This window comes from Mus caroli, unplaced genomic scaffold (assembly GCF_978045245.1).
Source record: "Mus caroli unplaced genomic scaffold, Mus_caroli_1 scaffold_12, whole genome shotgun sequence".
In the NCBI taxonomy this organism is placed as follows: domain Eukaryota; kingdom Metazoa; phylum Chordata; class Mammalia; order Rodentia; family Muridae; genus Mus; species Mus caroli.
The window spans coordinates 74,684,017-74,701,265 of NW_028227267.1; the positions used below are offsets into that span (position 1 = coordinate 74,684,017).

Genomic DNA, 17,249 nt, shown 5'->3' on the forward strand with positions numbered 1-17,249 from the left:
TTTGCTGCAGCCCATTTCTTTAGAAACATTTACAGGGGTCTTAGAAAATAGACCCTTGTAATAGACCCTTCTGCTGCTTAATATCCTTTGTGTCAGATCCCCTCTGCCTTCAACTTATACTCAGTATCCTCCTGGCCGTTCTCGTCGTCCTTGTCATCCTCCTCCTCCTCCTCCTCGTCCTCCTCCCCCCCCTCTTCCTTCTCCTCCTTCTTCCTCCTTCTTCCTCCTTCTTCCTATTTAGAAAAATCCCAAATGTCCGATACTGGTGCAGCAGGAGGCCCCGGCCGACCCAGGGCATCAGGATTAGGACATCATAATGGCGCCGCATTTTTAGGTGCTGGTCTTAGGGGCCGCTTGCTGCGGTCCTGGTCGAGGCCACGGGGCTCGTGGAGGTAAAACTGAGGGCAAAGAGTGGATCTCCGTCATCAAGCTGGGCCGCCTGGTCCTTGAAGGAGATCTATCTTTCTCCCTGTTCATTAAGGAATCCGAGATAATTAACTTTTCCCTGGGTGCATCCCTAAAGGATGAGGTTCTGAAGATCCTGCCAGTGCAGAAGCTGACAAGCACAGCAGATTCAAGGCTTTTGTCGATATTGGGGACTACAATGGTCATGTTGGTCTTGGCCTTAAGTGCTCCAAGGAGGTAGCCACTGCCATCTGAGGGGCCATCTTCTTGGCCAAGCTCTCCATTGTCCCTGTGCGGAGAGGCTACTTGGGGAACAAGATTGGCAAGCCCCACACTGTTCTATGCAAGGTGCAGGCCTCTGTAGCTCTGTGCTGGTGTGTCTCATCCCTGCCCCCAGAGGCACTGCTCCTGTGCTGAAGAAGCTACTGATGATGACCGGGATAGATGACTGCTACACATCAGAGGGCAACTTTGCTAAAACCACCTTTGATGGCATCTCCAAGACCTACAGCTACCTGACCCCGGACCTCTGGAAAGAGACTGTGTTCACCAAGTCTCCTTATCAGGAATTCACTGATCATCTTGTGAAAACCCACAACAGAGCCTGTTCAGAGGACCCAGCTGTGACTACCACATAAGGCAGAGGTTTTGTACAAGAAAAATAAAGTGAACTAAGTCTGTAAAAAAAAAAAAAAGTAGCATTTCTGGATGTCAGGGATAAGATGCCGGAAAGATCTCTGAGAGCAATGTAAAGCCATCGTCCCAGAGAAGAGGAACACATTCATGTTTTTTGAAAGATTGTCCTGTTAGTGATTTAAAACATAACAAGGGAAGAGGACAGTTTGACCAGGAAGAACTAAACTAGGGTGTGGGAGCAGCTATGCCCTCCCCCCAGCCCTGAGCAGGCTAATCAGACCTTAATTGCTTGCCACAGAAGGTCTTCCTCCGACCTGGGTGGAGTCTTCGACCCCTGCCCGCTGAGCTGCTGAGCTTGGTTTGCAACAGAACCCAGCCAAAGCAAAGGATGGCTCTTTGGGTTTCCCCTATCTAAACACAGAGCTGAAAATTAAACTATGAGCCTTGATCAGAGAAACTTTGTCTTGACTTCACTCTTCTCTGCCCGCCTCTTTTTTTCATTCCCAGCCTCTCTTTCTAGTGTACTCAGTTCTCCATGGCTGCTGGACAGCTACAAGCAGCCATCTTAGCCAGCCCTGGCTGTGGCTTGTGCTGTGAAATGGAAATCAAAGGAGGCAGATGTAAAATCTGATCAGCTACAGGGTTGGCAACAGCTGCAAATGAGTTGCATCTGGAGGAGAGAGGAGAGAGCAAAGAGGACAGAGGACAATACAAAGAAGGACTCGGAGCCCTCTGGTTTATACAACCAATGGGACCTTCAGGGAATTGTAAAGAAGCCAGGATGGAACAGTGAGAAAGGGGTGGGCTGCACGGGTTTGCTTTTACCTAAATACCTAGCACCCCGGGAACATTTAATTAGAGGTGGCATGGAGCTCAAAGGTGTGGGTTTGGGGATCATCAGAGTGGAGACTGTCACCAAGTTGTGCAGGTAGTGGTGCATCAAAAGGAAGGAGGGGGATGCAGCTTTAAGAAACACCCAAGTTAATGACTGAGGAGATAAAAATCAAAACTCAGCAAAAAGAGAAAAAGGGAGGGAGAGAGAGAGAGAGAAGGAGAAGAAGAAGAAGAAGAAGAAGAAGAAGAAGAAGAAGAAGAAGAAGAAGAAGAAGAAGAAGAAGGAGGAGGAGGAGGAGGAGGAGGAGGAGGAGGAGGAGGAGGAGGAGGAGGGGAGGGGGGAGGGGGAGGGGGAGGGGGAGGAGGAGGAAGCAGCACTCATCAGCAAAGCTAAGTAGTGATAAAAGCTGTAACAGGAACAAAGGCTAAAATCTCCACATTGCATACGACGCAGCATCTATACACCTAATACACACTGTGCAGAGTACATTATATACTCATTAAACGCTGATGGATCCATCTAACAGCAGATGCTGAGTTGTGGGAGATGGTGTGTTCAACAAGGATCAACGGCCAGAGGTACTGGAGGATGCTCACCAGGAGAGTGTCAGAACGGAGCCAGACTGTCTCTGTGAAAGGTGCAGAGGTTTCCTTCCTTGAGTCATTGGTACACATGGTTCCAGAGAGATGAGGGGAGATGGTAAGGTAGGGGAAAGCCACCACTAACCGTGGGGACTGCGATAAAATCTCCACATAGAAACACACTGAGCCAGGCACAGTGTACATACATGTAATATACATGTCACCACAGCTAGGAGGATGAGCAGAACGGCCATCAGGAATGCAAAGTGATCCTGGGCTACACAGCAGGGCCACTCAGGTCTACATGACACTGTTTCTCAAAGACATCAACAAAACAGTTGAAATCCAAGTCCCATTTTCAAGAATATAAAATACAATGAATTCACAATATAAGCACTATATTAAGTGATACACAAACTTCAATAATTCAGACCCACTCATAGGATAGCAAAGAGTACCACTGTACCCCCCCATCTGATTATTAAATAATATCCTTGGAGGCTAACTTCTGAAGGTATCTCTGTGATGTCACATACCACACACTAACTGGGGACACCTGAAAAAAAAAACTCCAATTATATTCAAGAAATCTGTTTCCTGTAAGTGAAACAAAAGTTATTTGTTTTGTAAACTGTGGAGGGGGGAAAGACCCATAAGCTTCTACGAGGCCCTTTCAGAACTACAAATTCCAAGTGAATCCAAATAAATTAATTTGGAAAGCCCCTTGAATTCTTTGGACTGGAATTAAACTTGAGGGTCATCTTTCAAAGTCTTGCCTTGCCAACTACCAATATTTTATGGTGACATTTTCCTAAACAGTTTGCGCAAGGAAAAGAACAGTGTAATCAAAGACACTAAGTAAGTAATAAGCAGACAGATGTGTTTAAGATAGCATTTAAAAAAAAAAAGTACCAGCATATTTTTAAGGAAACAAATACAGTAGATGCTTCATGTGTTCAACACTATTAAGCAATGGCCTTGTCTATACAAGGACATTTTCCAGATAGCAGCTGATTTAACATGACAACACTTCAAAAATGACATTGATGAAGATGATTGTAAGACGTAATTCGCACTTCCTCTCTGGCTCTCTGGGGCTAGTCTACTGTCTTTGCTATGTCCTTCTTTCAATGATGCAAGATCTTTGGCTCTAATTATCTGTTGAGATGGCCATGGGAAATGGACATTATTCATTCACGGAGTTGACCACAGCACCCCAGATCTAGCTGGGGGCAGGGGTGTCTAGCTATCGACTGAATTACTGAGTTTTCTTACCTGTCCCTTTCTTTCTCTTCCCTTTTTCTTCCTAAGACTTCCTTTTATCTATGAGGAATTATTTATGTATATGTGTGTATATCCCAGAATGTTTGCTGTGGGTTGAGGGTGGGAATGGAGGAAGAGGGCTTTGGATGCCCTGAGCTGGACTTTCAGATGGTTGTGAGACACCTAAGTGCTCGGAAATGAACGTGGGTCCTTTGGTCACCTTTAACAGCTGAACCATCATTTCTCTGGCCCAGCTTCCCATTTCTTAAAATCACCCACAATCTTCCTCTATTGGTCTGTCACCCCTTTCCATAATTCAGGGTCTTTCCAATTTTCAGCTTTGAATCCAGCATCCGTTCACTCCATAAAACCTGAAATATAGAAAATTCGTAAATGGTCACCTCACACACAGCTGTCCTCTTTGCCATTTTTTCACTCACGGAGTAGCTTTAGAACATGCAGAGAACAGCAGCCACAGAAGTAGTAGTTAAAACGTGTGTTCTGCTTCCTGTGCTTAATGTAACAATTGTTTTTCTTCCAAATAAGCATTTTAAGTATAGCACGCCATTTCCATCAAGGTTGGCAACTATCATGTTCATTCTGTTGATAAAGAAACACAGTAGTTACATCATATGTCTAGGAGTACTCTGAGAAGCAACAGAGCCAAGACCTCAACATGAAGATTGGCCCAAGTCTGCATTCTTAAGTACTTAAACAAAAATAAAGGCATAAAGCTATTTGCAAAGTCTAACTAGACTTCATGGGTGAAGGAAGCTAATCAATTAGGAAAGGGAAAGATCCACACAGATAATAGGATGCTAGGGCATATGTATATATATATATATATATATATATATATATATATATATATATTCCATATCTTCTGCCCCAAACTGTAAGCATCGTATAGTAGTGAGTAATGACTATATAGGTGAGGACTGGTGCTGGATATGTTGGTGTTTGTAGCGTACTCTTTTCAGGATAAAACATTCTTTTATGTGTATATTGTGTGTGACTAGCTGCCATATATATTCAAATGTACACAGAGGCCAGAGGAGGGCATGAGAGCCTCTGCAGCTGGAGTGCCAGGTCATTTTAAGCTGCCACACATGGGTTCTGGGATCTGAACTAAGGTCCCCTGGAAGGCCAGCAAGTGCTCTTAACCCCTGAGACCTTTCCCCCTGCCTTCAATGTACACTTGCTTGGTTAACAGGGAAATACATAGGAAAACTGCTTCTCTACTACGAAACACTTCTCCTGCATCAACCCCACATCCACTCCATTGCTATTTCCAATGCCATGGGTCCACTTGAGATCTCCGAGGACAAACACTGCCGCATCTCAGTCCTGACCCTGTTACATCCAATGTGCTCTCCCGTAGCATGTCCCTGTGTCTTAACCATGGACATCTTTCAAAGCCTGACCAAATTCTACCTCCCAGAACTTTCCAATTCATCTAAATCAAGGCTCATCTCTCCCTCTCCTCCAGAGCTATCTTTCATAATCTCTCACTGAAAACCCCAAAATGCAAAAGAGATGTAGATTATGAGTGTATCTCTAATATCTGGCTGTTTGTTTATTATCTGTCTGAGAGCTACTCTACTTGCTATAGCAACAAAATGGAGGTGTCCTAGTTGTCCATCAACAAATGAATGGATAATTAAAACTCAGTATCTATAAAAAACAGAATATAACTCAGACCTAAAAAAATTGAAATCACAGAAATTACAGGAAAAGCAATGAACTTAGACTATAGACTATTAAGTGGGGTCATACAGTCTCAGGAGATAAAAACCATACGTTCTCCTTCATATGCGGATCACAGCCTGTGGTGGTTTGACTGAGAAATGACCTCCATAGACTCATATGTTTAAATATTCCCTAGTTGACAGAACTGTCTGGGGTAAGGATTAGGAGGTGTGGCCTTGTTGAAGGAGGTGTGTCACTGAGGTGGGCTTTGGGGTTTTAAAAGCCCATGTCAGGCCCAGTCTCACTCTCTGCCTCGCAGTTGTGGATCAAATATAAATTCAGATCTATTGCTTCAGTACCGTGCCTGCCTGCTGCCATGATCCACACTATGACCATCATGGACACCTCCTCTGAAACTGTAAGTAAGCTCTCAATCGAAAGCTCTCTTTATAATTTGCCTTGGTCATGGTGTCTCTTCACAGCAATAGAAAAAGTAACAAAGGCATAGCTGGTTATGTGTGTGTGTGTGTGTGTGTGTATGCACAAATGTAAGTGTAGGTACAGTAGAACATATAGCATATAGTAAGAAGAATACAAAAAGGTAAATGTGAGCTGATGAGGAGAAATAGGATGTGCAGACATAGAATACCCAAGTCACAGAAGAGGACACAGCTGTTTTTTCAGATTTAACTCTGCCATTGATTAATTATGTATTGGTGTGTGACAGAGTGTGTGCGTAATGTGAATGTGTGTATTTGTGTATGGATGTGTGTATGTATGGATGTGTGGGAGAGGGTATGTGTGTGTATGAATGTATGATAGTGTGTGTGTTTGTGAATGTGTGTGTGTGTGTGTGTGTGTGTATGTGTGTGTCTGTGTTGGATATGTGCACCAAATATAATTAGACTGAAAATGTAGACTCTAGAATTAACACTCTAGGGCTTCAGAATGGCTGTTCTAATAGTGTAAAAGTTCATTGAGCTTATTTGATGACTATGTTAATCTTGCTATATGTTGTTTTTTTTTTATTTGAAATTTCTTTATAATAAAGTGATTTTTACTTGAGGAGGAGGGGGAGAAGGAAGAGGAGGAAGCATCATCTCCTTTGCAATGTGGGTCTCAGAAGAGGAAGAGTGAAGTTTTATTATTTAGATCACCACCCTTGCCCTGTGTGGCACTCACTGTATCTCAATGGCCGTCTAATAACCTGTTAGAAGGAATGGGACAGTGCACATGAAGTCACCATGGAGCAAGCCTGGGATGGACAGAGATGGTGCCTATGAGCAGGTTGGCTGGGTGTAGGCCATTGGTGTGAGCAGGCTGGCTGGGTGGGCTTGGCTTGTTGGTGTGAGCAGCCTGGCTGGCTGGGTGAGAGCAGGCTGGCTGGGTGGGCTTGGCTTGTTGGTGTGAGCAGCCTGGCTGGCTGGGTGAGAGCAGGCTGGCTGGGTGGACTTGGGTTGTTGGTGTGAGCAGCCTGGCTGGCTGGGTGAGAGCGGGCTGGCTGGGTGGACTTGGGTTGTTGGTGTGAGCAGCCTGGCTGGCTGGGTGAGAGCGGGCTGGCTGGGTGGACTTGGGTTGTTGGTGTGAGCAGGCTGGGCTTGGGTTGTCAGTATGAGAAGTCTGGTTGAGCTTGCAGAGTTGGTGATCTTTGCTAACATCAAGGTATGAGACAGAAGCACACAATCCTCACAGAAAAAGCTGGCTGCTGTCAACTGGATATGTTTTTTTATGAAAATAAGAGATGATGAGAGCATATATTTTCTGCCATGGTGAGGGCTGAGTCATGCTATGTGCCTCCAAAACTAGATAGACTAGTCCTGAGCTCCAGGAAATCTCGTAATAACAAAAGGTAAGCTTGTCTACAGCTTCACCTTTCACATACATGGTGTGTGTGTATAGGTTGGTGTGGCACTTTGTATATGCTTGGCCCAGGGAATGGCACTACTAGTAGTAGGTGTGGCCTTGTTGGAGTCACTGTGTCACTGTGAGTGTGGGCTTTAAGACGCTCATCCTAGCTGCCTGGAAGCCAGTATTCTGCTAGCAGCCTTCAGATGTAGATATAGAACTCTCAGCTCCTCCTGCACCATGCCTGCCTGGATGCTGCCATGCTCCTGCCTTGATGATAATGGACTGAACCTCTGAACCTGTAAGCTAGCTTCAATTAAATGTCCTTATAAGAGTTGCCTTGGTCATGGTGTCTGTTCATAGCATTAAAACCCTAACTAAGACATTAGGGAAGATAACTACATAATCAGCATCTAAAATTTGTTACTAGCAAGAGTGGGGGTTGTGTTTTGTAATGTTTTGTGGGGTTTGGGGTGGGGAGCAAGTATGGAGATTGGTTTGGGGGCCATGGCTTTGAAGCACATTAAGGAGCTGGACTCATAAGAGTGTGTCTGTCCTTAGGTAAGAATTGTTCTTGCTGGATGAGTAGAATCTGGAAGGAGAGAGAGAGAAGGGGGAAGTGGGAAAAGGCCAGAAGAGAGGGACTCTGGGAAGCCTGGCAAGTTTCTCACACCCAAATGAATCCCTTAAGGGGCCTGGAAGGAGTCCCCACCCCATCCTGTGGCCCCTGAGTGTTTCCAACTAACCTTCAAAGAACAGAGACCCTTCTGGGAATGGTCTAGCCAGACACTCAGGTACTTCCAGCCACTGCAAGGAGGGCACTAGAGCCTGGTCATGGGTGAATGTGTGAGCCAGACTTTCCTGGAGAATAAAACCTGCAGGCCATGAAGGAGCATCCCACATGACCTCTGTGAATTTGAGTAGAAGAAATGGGTGAGGGGTTATGGTCCAATCAGGATGAGCCTCCCAGAGGCAGGGAGTAAAGGTAACTACAAGGTCAGCTGGCTGGCCAGGAGCCTAGAGCCCCTTGGGAAAGGGACAGGAAAGTACCTCCTCAGTGGGGGAGCAGGGGGCAGGCCTGCTGAGGAGCTAGCAAGGGAAAATGTAAGCTGAGTAGTGAGGCCACAAAAGACACCCAGGAGAGGCAGGAGAGGGTACAGCTCCAGGGCGAGCACTCATCCTGGAAGTTGGGCTGCTGGCTCCGCCTAGCGCTTTGTTCAAATTCAGAGGAGCAAAGATCTCTTTCCAGTCTCCATCCATTTTACCACCGCTCCCTTCAAGTTCGGTTGCTTTGTTTGATTCACCCAGCAAGGCTTCCAGCCCAATTATTGTTCCACACCTTGGGAAGCTTTAGGGATATGGAGGGAGAAACCACTTGTGTGGAAACCACAGAGCTCTCCTGAAGATCCCACACAGACAGATAAGCACACACGAACAGCCGGAATTGCTCTGGCAGGGTCCAGGGAGTTTTCAACACAGATTATTGTCAGATGCAGTTCTTTTCCCTTCAGGAACAAAATGACAAATCCTTCCCAGGTGGCAGCAAGAAAATTAAAAGTACAACCCATCTGTACTCCTTGCTTCAGATGAAAAAAAAAAAAAAAAAAAAAAGACAGGCCAAAAAAAAAAATCACATTTCTTATGAATCTCTGCCATACATTCAAACCCATTGGCAGCTGTGGAAAAGCCCAATGAGTCACTTCAGCATCCTAGCCCCTGACAAAAATAATAATTCCCACCGCCATGCTAAGAGGACCCATGCTTCCAGAACACCACAGAGTGTGCCAAGAACCATACGTAGAGCTCGGCTGCTGTTGGCATGTAGAAAGCTCTTATACTTCCTCTGGAGGAGTAAGAGAGGGTGTGTGAGGCAGGAGGAATGGCAGTAGTGGAGAAGAAAAAGACTAATCAAGCCAACGACCTGACCCGGGAGTCTCCATTGCCATCGGCAGCAGCTGGGCCTGTGCCACAAGAAGTTGTCCAGTGCTTTAAGAATGTCTGAAAAGCAAAGTGTGGTGCGCTTGGTCGGAACACTGCCAGATGCCTTCTGAAAGCCGAACAGCTGTTGGGCTATGGCAGAAGAGCCAAGGCAAGCATGGGACCAAGGAAGAGCCAAGATAAGCAACAACTATTACCTTCCTGCTGTGGGGTGTGCGGTGCATTTCAACACCATCTAAAGTAATTGGTCAGTGCTCAAAATGGCTTCCGAGTGGACCTTCGTGAGTCACTGTCAACACAGCATACATGTGTTGCAGGATATTTGATCATACTGTGAACCCCGAGATTGTGTTACTTACTGAAAAAACAAACAAACAAACAAACAAAAAACCTGTTTCTAGTTGTGGTGTGACTCAGCCCTTGGCACACACCTTTAATCCCAAACAATGAAGGTAAGGTTGGTTTGTAGAAGGAAGCAGCCATGTTTGAAAATGATGGCTAAATGACTGGCAGAAAAGCTGATGAATCAGAGAAAGATTTGACAGAACAGGATCTGCCCAACTCTGATGAGAACAGAAAGAGAGGAGCTACCTAAGAGACAGCAATGTGGAGAGAAAGGGGAAAGAGGAGGCAGTTTGACCAGGAGAGTTTTACGGAGACAGGTTGAAGAGAGAACAAGCTAGACACAGGTGAAGACAGAACGAGCCAGAGAAGGAGAAGGAGCCAGAAGATTAGAACAGATTGCCAAAGTTAGTATGAGGCCAAGCAGAGCAATTCAGGAGAAACTGGCAGAAACCAAATTGAATCAGTCAGCTGGGAGAGGAGTTTGCGCCAGAATAGCTGAGTTGAATCTGCCAGCTAGAATTCGAAAAGAACTAGAAAGAGTGAACTTATTCAGCGGCAAGTCTCCAAGGCTAAAACATTCTAGGCCCAGATTAGACTGTACGGAGGCTAGAAGCTTCCAGGCCTAGGCCTAGGTTAGCAGATGGAGACAGAAAGCCTCAGAGATGCCAGTTAGCTCAGGAGAATAAGTTACTTTCACAGGCATGTGCTGCTGTCTCAATCGTCAATCTGACTTAGTTATGAGTAGATGGCAGGTAGACAGGAGACTCACCTATGTACAAATCTCCGTGGACACAAAGACACAGACACATACACACACAACACCCTATGTAAACACAGTCTCATATAACCTAGACACTCCCACAACCTGGCCTTCCCCCTTATCTATCTAGTCCTCGCTGAGTGATGGAGCCCCAACCCCAATCCACGGCCAACCAATACCATGCTATACCCAAGTCTTTTCTTTGTAGATGAAAGAAGTCATTAGAAAGTCCTAGGAGCCAACTTCTATGATCCAGTGTCTGCTTTGAAAGGGGCTGGATTGGCACAAAATAACCATTGTCTACTTCCACTTAGGTGATACAATCTGTGACCACAGCGCTGGGTGCCTAGAGAGCCATTCCCTGATGATTCTTGTGAGTTCTCATTCTCTCTCTTCTTAAAACAATATTTTAAAAACAGTACTTGGGGTCTGAAAGTCTGTTCATCTGGTAAAGCACTTGGCATGCCAGCCTGAGAACCTGAGAACCTGAGTTCAGTCCCAGAAACCACATAGAGGTGGGGGAGAGAGCCCAGTACATACAGTTGTCCTCTGATCTCCACATGTGCTCTATGGTACACATCACACACACACACACACACACACACACACACACCCCACACAACACACACACACTCACACACTCACATGCAAACACACACACTCACATGCACACACACACACACACACACACACCACACACACACACACACACACTCACATGCACACACACACAAATGTAAGTTTTTAATTGATACAAATCATATCTTTTTGGTATGAAACTCGATATTTTAAAATATGTACATATGTGGTACACCTAAGTCAGCTAATTAACATATGCATTAGACCCATTTTTTTTATTGGATGGTTCATTGCTGGCTAGTCGTTATGTTGTGTAATAGAGCTATTGAACTTCGCAATGACCTGATTAGACTTGAACACCTGCCTCTTGGTAGATGTGATCAAGTGTACTGGCTAGTTTTAATTCTCATCTTGGCACAGCCTAGAGCCACCTAAGAGGAAAGTTTCTGCTGAGAAATTGCTTCAATAAGATTGATTTGTAGGAAGCTGGGCGGTGGTGGCACATGCCTTTAATCCCAGCACTCAGGAGGCAGAGGCAGGTGGATTTCTGAGTTCGAGGCCAGCCTGGTCTACAAAGTGAGTTCCAGGACAGCCAGGGCTATACAGAGAAACCCTGTCTTGAAAAACAAAACCAACAACAACAAAAAGATTGATTTGTAGGCATGCCTGCTTGAGATTGTCTTGATAATCAATTGCTATTGGATGGCCCAGCTTACTATGGTTCTGAGGTGTATAAAGCCAGAAACTGAGCCACAGTGTGAGCAGAATTCTCCTAGGGTTCCTGCCCTAAATTCCCTCAAGGGTAGATTGTGACCTGGAAATATAATTCAAATAAAGGTGACACATACCTTTAGTCCCAGAACTTGGGAAGCTGAAGCAGGTGGATCTCTGAGTTTGAGGCCAGTCTGGTTTATAAAGCAAGTTCCAAGACAGCCAGGACAACACAGAGAGACTGTCTCAAAAAACATAATAATAATAATAATAATAATAATAACAGCAAAGAAGAAGAAGAAGAAGAAGGAGGAGGAGGAGGAGGAGGAGGAGGAGGAGGAGAAAAGGAGAAGGAGAAAAGGAGAAGGAGAAGGAGAAGGAGAAGGAGAAGGAGAAGAAGAAGAAGAAGAAGAAGAAGAAGAAGAAGAAGAAGAAGAAGAAGAAGAAGAAGAAGAAGAAGAAGAAGAAGAAGAAAGAAGAGGAGGAGAAGGAGAAGGAGAAGGAAAAGAAGAGGTTATCAAGTAGACCCTTTCCTCACCAAGTTGCTTTTGGTCTGTGTCTTGTCACAGAAACAGAAAGAGAACTAGAATACTAAGTATTACTAAATACTAAACCGAGAATTTCCAGAAACCTGTAAATTCTTCTATAAAATTTAAAAAGACAATAATTCTTGTCACTAGCAAATACAGTGTCTTGTGGCAGGATGAGCCAGAAATGCCCCAAAAAACCCTAAGAATGAGGTGACAACGAAACATCAGAATAGGGAACCTAGAAGTTACTGTAGACGTGGTCAGCCAACAGAACTTTAACAACCATGCTGAGAGCATGCTGCAAAGCAAGAAAACCTCTCAGTAAACATTGCTAGGAAAACTAGGGTAAGCATACAAATGAGTATAACCACATCTGTCTGTCTGTCTGTCTGTCTGTCTGTCTATCTCTCTCTCTCTCTCTCTCTCTCTCTCTCTCTCTCTCTCTCTCTCACACACACACACACACACACACACACACACACACACACACACCAGGTACACAAATCAACTTATGTATGTGTAAGCCCTAAAGGCATGAGACTGTTAGAAGAAAATGCTTTAGAAGAAAGTATTTTAAAATGCTTCAGAAACAGAAACTGAAACAGAAAACAAGGTTCTGGACAAGACCCCTTAAAGCAGTGGTCCTCAGGGGATCAAATGACCCTTTGTCAGGGGTCACCTAAGGCCAGCGGAAAACATAGATATTCACATTGCAATTTATAACAGAAGCAAAATTACAGTTATGAAGTAGCAATGAAGTAACTTTATGGTTGGGGTCACCACAACATGAGGAGCTGTGTTAAAGGGCTGCAGGTTAGGAAGGCTGAGAACCACTACCTCAAAGCATGGAGAGTAACTGCAGCAATATACAAGTATGCCAAACTGGAGATCTGTTTGGAGGGAAGCAGTCACCAGAGTGAAGAGACAGCATGCACAATGAGCTAAAAATTTTACAAACTCCAGCTGACATATCAAGAATACACAAGGAACTCAAAAAGCTCAATGACCACAAAGACATTAAACTGGTTTTTAAATGGGTAAGTCTTAACTAGACATCGTTCAGAAAGAAAGCATACAAAATGGTTATAACAGTTATGACAACATGTTCGATATCATGAATCATCAGGCAGACATAAACAGAACCCACAATGAGTTGTCACTGCAGAGGCTGGAGAAGAAAGGAAGCCTTTCCATTGTGCTGGTGGAAATTATGTTCACGGGCATTGTTGTACACAGCTCAGAAACTCCACAATCAATCAATCAATCAATCGATAACTATGATTCAGGAATCTCACTGCAGCATACATACACCAAGTCCAAGAAATCTGCATGTTGAAGAGACACCTATACTTCTGAGACTATGCAGTGCCATCAGCAAGAGCTGAGATATGTAGACAACCTAAACTGTCATCCAGTGATGGATGAATAAAGAAAATGAAGGTCACACACACAAACAAAAGAATAGCATAAACCAAAAGAGAGAAGGAAAGAAAGAAAGAAACAAAGAAACAAAGAAAGAGAACAAAAGGAAGGAAGGAAGAAAGGAAGAAAGGAAGAAAGAAAGAAAGAAAGAAAGAAAGAAAGAAAGAAAGAAAGAAAGAAAGAAAGAAAGAAAGAAGAAAAAGAAAAGAAGGAAAAAAAGAAAAGAAGGGGAAAAAAGATTGAAAGCATGTCATTTGCTATGACAGGCATGGAACGGTAGGCCACCACTAACAAAAGAAGTAAGCCAGTACAGAAAGCCAAATATCACATGATCTCACTCATGTGTGGAACCTATAAAAAGTTCCCAAATTTGAAATTAAATGGTGACTGCTAGCGTCTGGAGTTAAGCTTCCCCAAGGATATGGGAATGAGATGCTGGGCTGGGCCGTAGCATGGTGCAGTGTCAGTCAGATAATAATTTGTATTGTGTCTCAAAGAGCTTGAAGAGAGGACTTCGACTGTTTTCACCATAAAAAAAATGATAGATGTTTGAAGATGCAGCTATAGATACTCTGATTAAGATTTTGCACAATATATCCATTTATTGAAACACTCCATAGTACCTTGTTACTACATACCATGTTTGTGGTTTTATGTATGGGTTAAAAATGAAGTTGAGGGCTGGTGAGAGAGTTCAGCTGGTAAAGATGCTCTCTCAGCCAATGGAGTAAAACCCCCTGAAACCATGGGCTAAAATAAATTTTTCCTTCCTAAATGTGTTTCATAGCCACACAAACACAATGCAGTACCATACATACCTTAGCACTCTAGTGAAGAAAGCAGCATGTGGGGATATATGGAAATGCTCTATGCTTTTTTTTTTTTTGAAACTTCTCTGTAAAACTAAAGTGTCTCTAAAATTAAAAAAAAAAATCTCTGAAGTAAATAGAAATTCCCAATGTCCCACTGCTAGAGGCTATAACTTAGTAGACCTTACATGGGATTGAGTAATCCTGTGGGGGAAGAGCTAAGCTAAGAGGTCCCACGGTGGGTTGCATGCATAGTCTTTTAAAAGGCTACAGTCCAAGATGTACGTGCTCAACTGTAGAAGAAAATGGTTAACGAGAAGTCTATCTACTTCCCTCCACCTTGGAGTGCCAGGAGCCCCAAAGACAAAACCGGCTTCCTTTTCCTTCCTTGGGCAATAAATATTATTCTCCACGCTGAGCCACTCTGAAAATATTCAGCACGGGCCAGATTTCCTTCTGTTTCATCAATCCCACTGACAGAGAACAAACTCTGAATGGTGATGATGGCTACAGACTGACCCGTGGACCACCCCACACCCCGCACCAGCTCTGCAAGCCCACACAGAAAAATTCAGAAGAGAATAAATGGCCTCCCATTGCCTCGCGTTCCAGCAGCCTTCAAACGGAAACACCATGGTACAAGGACAAAAGATATTCATTAGTCAGAAAAGGAGCGGCAGAGGGGTGGCAGCATGCATGTCTTCAAAGTCTGATTCCACCGAATACAGATGTGCTTGGCCTAATGGCATTCCCCAAAGCTGATCAATTAGAATGTAGTTTGAGCTAAAGAGACCGTCTTTGATAGTAAATAGAAGTCTTGTGAGATCATTAAAGGAGTTTACTTGAAGAGGATTGTCATAGGGTTACAATTGTTGTGATGAAAAACCATGACCAAAGCAACCTGGGAGGAAAGGGTTTATTTCACGCACAGTTCCATATAACACGTTCATTATCAAAAGCAGTGAGGGCAGGAACTCACACAGGGCAGGAACCTGGAGGCAGGAGCTGATGTATGGAGGCCATGGAGGAGTGCTGCTTACTGGCTTGCTCCCGGTAGCTTACTCGGATGATTTTCTTACAGAATGCAGGGCCACCAATGGCATCTCCCCACCGCCAACACTGATCACTGGTTAAGAAAATGGCTTACTCCATTGTGTAAATGTACCACATTTTCTGTATCCATTCCTCTGTTGAGGAACATCTGGGTTCTTTCCAGCTTCTGGCTATTATAAATAAGGCTGCTATGAACATAGTGGAGCATGTGTCCTTCTTACCAGTTGGGACATCTTCTGGATATATGCCCAGGAGAGGTATTGCTGGATCTTCCAGTAGTACTATGTCCAATTTTCTGAGGAACCGCCAGACTGATTTCCAGAGTGGTTGTACAAGCTTGCAATCCCACCAACAATGGAGGAGTGTTCCTCTTTCTCCACATCCTCGTCAGCATCTGCTGTCACCTGAAATTTTTATCTTAGCCATTCTGACTGGTGTGAGGTGGTATCTCAGGGTTGTTTTGATTTGCATTTCCCTGATGTTTAAGGATGCTGAACATTTTTTCAGGTGCTTCTCAGCCATTCAGTATTAGGGTGAGAATTCTTTGTTTAGCTCTGAGCCCCATTTTTAATGGGGTTATTTGATTTTCTTGAGTCTACCTTCTTGAGTTCTTTATATATATTGGCTATTAGTCCCCATCTGATTTAGGATTGGTAAAGATCCTTTCCCAATCTGTTGGTGGCCTTTTTATCTTATTGACCATGTCTTTTGCCTTACAGGAACTTTGTAATTTTATGAGGTCCCATTTGTCAATTCTCAATCTCACAGCACAAGCCAATGCTGTTCTGTTCAGGAATTTTTCCCCTGTGCCCATATCTTCAAGGCTTTTTGAAATTCCTAGGCAAATGGTTGGAACTGGAGGGCATCATCCTGAGTGAGGTAACCCAATCACAAAAGAACTCACTTGATATGTACTCACTGATAAGTGGATATTAGCCCAGAAACTTAGAATACCCAAGATACAAGATACAATTTGCAAAACACATGAAACTCAAGAAGAACGAAGACCAAAGTGTGGACACTTTGCCCCTTCTTAGAATTGGGAACAAAACACCCATGGAAGGAGTTACAGAGACAAAGTTTGGAGCTGAGACAAAAGGATGGACCATCTAGAGACTGCCATATCCAGGGATCCATCCCCTAATCAGCCTCCAAACGCTGGCACCATTGCATACACCAGCAAGATTTTGCTGAAAGGACCCTGGTATAGCTGTCTCTTGTGAGGCTATGCAGGTGCCTGGCAAAAACAGAAGTAGATGCTCACAGTCAGCTATTGGATGGAACACAGGGCCCCCAATGGAGGAGCTAGAGAAAGTACCCAAGTAGCTAAAGGGGTCTGCAAGCCTATAGGTGGAACAACAACATGATCTAACCAGTACCCCCAGAGCTCCTGTCTCTAGCTGCATATGTATCAGAAAATGGCCTAGTTGGCCATCATTGGGAAGAGAGGCCCCTTGGTCTTACAAACTTTATCTGCCTCAGTACAGGGGAACTCCCAAGAAGTGGGAGTGGGTGAGTAGGGGAGTTGGGGGGGTAGGGTCTGGGGGACTTTTGGGATAGCATTTGAAATGTAAATGAAGAAAATACCTAATTTTAAAAAAATAAATTAAGAAAAAAGAAAGAAAGAAAGAAAGAAAGAAAGAAAGAAAGAAAGAAAGAAAGAAAGAAAGAAAGAAAGAAAAGAAAAGAAAATGGCTTACACCTGTATCTCACGGAGGCCATTCCTCAACGGAGGCTTCCTCCTCGCTGATGACTCTAGCTTGTGTCAAACTGACATAAAACTAGCCAGTAAAAGTATACAACTGTTAACAGGGCTGTGGCGATGGTTTGAAGGATACAGCACTCGCT

General features: G+C 44.1%; 1 pseudogene; it reads left to right on the top strand.

The window, feature by feature from the left end:
• The first annotated feature begins 252 nt into the window (after window positions 1–252).
• LOC115029227 (small ribosomal subunit protein uS5 pseudogene) lies at window positions 253–1,043 on the top strand (annotated as a pseudogene).
• The last annotated feature ends 16,206 nt before the right edge of the window (window positions 1,044–17,249 follow it).